Genomic DNA, 4,377 nt, shown 5'->3' on the forward strand with positions numbered 1-4,377 from the left:
AAAACCTTAATTGGCAGCCACACATTGACTCTGTTAGAAGCAAAATTACCCCAGGACTCTACGCCCTTGCTCGTATCAAAAACCTGGTTCCCATTCACATCTTGCGTGCTGTATACCATGCCCTCATTCATTCTCATCTTACCTACGCCCTCGAGGTATACGGGCTCACATATTCCAGTAACTTGCATCCGTTGCTTATAGCACAGAAACGGGCACTTCGGTTAATCTTCTCGCTGGGGCCTCGTGACTCTGTTTCTTTTGCCTTCTCCTACATGCGGATACTCAACATCTATAAACTTCTCAGATGTAAAGTAGCAAGCGTCATGCACAACTTATTCTACTCACCCTCTAATAGGCACCAAATCCCCGTACAGAACTACAACACCCCTTACCCACTTAGGCATACAAAGTACACTCTACAATACCCTACTAGTCGTACCAACTACGGCTTCTTCTCTATTTTTTCCTTCGGTAGTCAACTGTGGAACGAGCTGCCACTTCAATTTCGCTCCACTTCAAACCCCGGGAAGTTCAAACACGCCGTTAGGAACCATTTTCTTCATATGACATAAACCGTGTTTTGTTTGACAGTTTGTTTCTCGGCTACAAATGCTTTGTTCCTGTTTGTTTGTTTGTTTTCTCACATGTATGAACTTTCTCTTATCATTTGATTTTTTGCACTTGAGATTTTGTGCATTTCATATTGTGTTACCTTGTTTATTTTCTTTTTGGGTACAAATAGCTTATTTTATAGGTATTAACTCTCTTTTGCTGAATGACGTATGTACTTACACTTTGCTTTCAGTTTTACTACTTTGTTATTACCACAATTACACGTATTTCCATTTTTCGTCTGCTGCTCAACCTCCACCTCCATCCTTTTTTTTTTCTCAACAATCCTCACAAGACTCATGTAACATTGTTATATACCCATGTTTCTTCCTGGGCTGTTCGACAGGGCTTGCCCTCTCAGCCCAATTTTCTATGTACTTGTACCGTACCATTTCTAAGCAATAATAAATAAATAAATAAATAAATAAATAAATAAATAGATAGATAGATAGATAGATAGATAGATAGATAGATAGATAGATAGATAGACAGACAGACAGACAGACAGACAGACAGACAGATAGACAGATAGACAGATAGATAGATAGATAGATAGATAGATAGATAGATAGATAGATAGATAGATAGATAGATAGATAGATTGAATGAATGAATGAATGTGTACCCTAGTGGCCAGACAGGACATTTCCCAGTGGTTGTCTCCAGTGTGTTCTGTGTCTGCTGTAGGTTCCCTGCTTTGCTTGGTGTTGTTTCTACGCTTCCCTCTTTTGCCTGTCTCTGGTCATCATGGCTGATGCTTATTGATGCTGTTTCGGAATTTTTGTTTTGAGACGGGTGGGCCACACCTGGAGGTAGTACAATACCAGGGCAACCCTTGACAGTGCCGAGGCGAGCTTCAGACACACTGTCTCGGGCCAAAAATAAGATTAATATCGTGAGTCCAAATAGGGCTCGTATCAGATATTAAGCTGATAAGAACAGATACTACACTTCGATCTTAGCCAAAAGGCCGAGAAGCGATAAATATTACACGTCCATCTTACGCTCTGGTCACGGTCGCGGCACCTGCCTCCTCGGGTGTCACGTCGCCAAATTCAACATGATGTGGTGCGTGTAAGAAGCACTAGAATGATAGTCGGACTGCATGAAATGCGCATGTTAGCGGACGGAACACGTGTTTCTTTCTCCCTTGTATCCGCCAAAAGACCGAGAAGAGATATACACTGCACGTCTCCCCCGTTTCGCTTCTGTCGCAGTCTCGCCTTCTGCGTCCGCGCGTGGCACGTCGCCGGTTTGGGCATCGTGGTATATGGGTACGGAACACTAGGGTGTTAGTACTAATGCATCACGGCCCGTGAGATAAAAATGATTGATTGGAAATTGCAAGAGAAAGAAAGAAAGAAAGAAAGAAAGAAAGAAAGAAAGATAGAAAGATAGATAGATAGATAGATAGATAGATAGATAGATAGATAGATAGATAGATAGATAGATAGATAGATAGATAGATAGATTGAATGAATGAATGAATGTGTACCCTAGTGGCCAGACAGGACATTTCCCAGTGGTTGTCTCCAGTGTGTTCTGTGTCTGCTGTAGGTTCCCTGCTTTGCTTGGTGTTGTTTCTACGCTTCCCTCTTTTGCCTGTCTCTGGTCATCATGGCTGATGCTTATTGATGCTGTTTCGGAATTTTTGTTTTTTGTTTTGAGACGGGTGGGCCACACCTGGAGGTAGTGCAATACCAGGGCAACCCTTGACAGTGCCGAGGCGAGCTTCAGACACACTGTCTCGGGCCAAAAATAAGATTAATATCGTGAGTCCAAATAGGGCTCGTATCAGATATTAAGCTGATAAGAACAGACTGCTTTTATTAATGCTAGAAACATGATTTACAAATATTTAAAAGAGTCACATATGATTTACAGGGAATAATCGAGGTCAGTGAGAGCTAATGTCAAAAAACTATGTGGGCGACTGTCCAGTCAGGTGAAATGCATAAATGTCCCTGGATGCAGAGATGACGTCACTTGTGGCCATCTTCTTCATCTTCTTTAGGTACTGCTTAGAGCACAGGCGTCGGAGACAGCGGTCGTTAGCTGGGTCCCAGCTTCCCAGGGCCCCAATGATGACGGCGTCGACGTGCACTCTGTTGAATCGTCGTAGGAGGTGGTCTTTGACTGGCTGGTACTTGGTGATTTTGGCTTCTCTTGCCTTGGTGAGTGCTTCCTGCCTGTTTTCGAAGGGGATGGTAACGTCAATGATGAGCGCTTCCTCGCCGCGGGCCAGGATGATGTCGGGTCGCAGTCGTGTTTCACCAACTGGTTGGTTCTCACTTATCAAAGTGAAGCGTTCTCGTGCGGCTTTCTTGACCCTCTCGACGATTCTGTTGTGCCTGTCGGTGTAGCGGGTGCTCATTCTCATGCAGTGGCCAAGAACATGCGGCAGGGTTTCCGAATCATGGCCGCAGCGCCTACAGCGCTTGTCCTGGTGGCTCCAAGGCTTGGCTCCATTGAGCGGGACGAGGTTGAGCCGGGCTCTGTGGACAAAACGCCAGTCGGCGAATCGTGTGTGTTCGCCACTGATCATGAAGTGCGAGCTCGCCGGGTCCAATGCGACGGCCTCCATGGCCTTTCCTTGGTTGGGGAGACTTTGCAGATGGGTGTCCTTAACGTGTGAAAGTAGGCTCCGGAAACACGCCATCAGTCTGGTCCGTTGCTTGTTCGTGATGGTCGTTGCCTCCCGGGACACCGTTGGTCCTGAGTCCTCCTCTATTTCCCACGTCACCTTCAACCGTGTGGACGCCTTCCTTGCTTCCGTCCATACATTCCGAAGGGGATTGCTTGCTCTGCGGAAGTCGCCTTCGTTGTTGCCATTGAGAAATTCTTCGATGTCAGGGTGGCTAGCCTCGTGTCCCAGTCGTCTGGTCACAGTTGTGTGTAGTTCGTCGAAGGCGAGCTTCGCTACTTCGGCATCCGGTGACGTCAACAGCTTGAAGGCATTGTCGATACGACAAACGTCGCTAAGCTCTGCTGCTAGAGGTATGCCACAAGCTCCAGCCTTTCTGCTTCCGTGCAGGTAGTCTGTTGACGCCGACTGCGGGAGGTAGAGCGTCCTCTTCAGTAGTGGTCGCAAATGGTGATCGAGCTTCTCCCAGTCCGTCTTCCCCAGAGATCCGCACCGCATCGCGAAATTGAGCGCTGGGAAGACGAATGTACGGATAGCATCGAGTCGTTGCCAGGGGGCAAGTGGGGATGTCATGATCCTGGTGGCATTTTCCATCATCTGATGAAGGTCTTTATCGTCGTGCAGTATGTTGTATCCGGTCGGTCGTCCGAGGTACTTAATGCTGTCAAACTCCTTCAGGGATTCTATCGCTTCGCCGTTGACGGTGAATGTTGTTTCGCGGAGGCCCACTGGTTGTCGCCCGGAGAGGTGGATGCTGCGGCACTTGTTTGCGTTCATTTTAAGTCCGAGTGCCTGTGCCATGGAGGTGACTGTGTTGATCCGCCTTTGCAGTGTGGCCGGGTCTTCTGCCATTGGGGCCAGGTCGTCCGCGTAGGCGAGGATGTTGTGCTGCACGTCGTTTGCCTGGACCTGCCTTATAATGACATCCATTACAAGATTGAAAAGGAGGCCGCTGAGGGGGCATCCCTGGCGAATTCCGGCTTGCACGGAAATCGGCTCGGTGGAGCCTTCTCCTGTCATGACGGTGGTGGTGTTCCCTTCATATAGGTCACGGACTATATCGGTGAAGACGCTTCCTGCTCCGCTGTGCTGGACTGCATCGATGATGGCCTTGTGAGGGA

The 4,377-nt window shown here is 47.6% G+C and overlaps 1 non-coding gene and 1 pseudogene across 1 annotated transcript; both read right to left on the bottom strand.

The window, feature by feature from the left end:
* Window positions 1-1,402: 1,402 nt before the first annotated feature.
* Window positions 1,403-1,594, bottom strand: LOC135376347 (U2 spliceosomal RNA). The gene has a single exon (XR_010417652.1). It is a non-coding gene; the product is annotated as a U2 spliceosomal RNA (small nuclear RNA).
* A 685-nt stretch (window positions 1,595-2,279) lies between these two features.
* Window positions 2,280-2,460, bottom strand: LOC135376374 (U2 spliceosomal RNA; annotated as a pseudogene).
* Window positions 2,461-4,377: the final 1,917 nt, after the last annotated feature.

The sequence above is a fragment of the Ornithodoros turicata genome, unplaced genomic scaffold (assembly GCF_037126465.1).
Source record: "Ornithodoros turicata isolate Travis unplaced genomic scaffold, ASM3712646v1 ctg00001067.1, whole genome shotgun sequence".
NCBI classification, from domain to species: Eukaryota; Metazoa; Arthropoda; class Arachnida; order Ixodida; family Argasidae; genus Ornithodoros; species Ornithodoros turicata.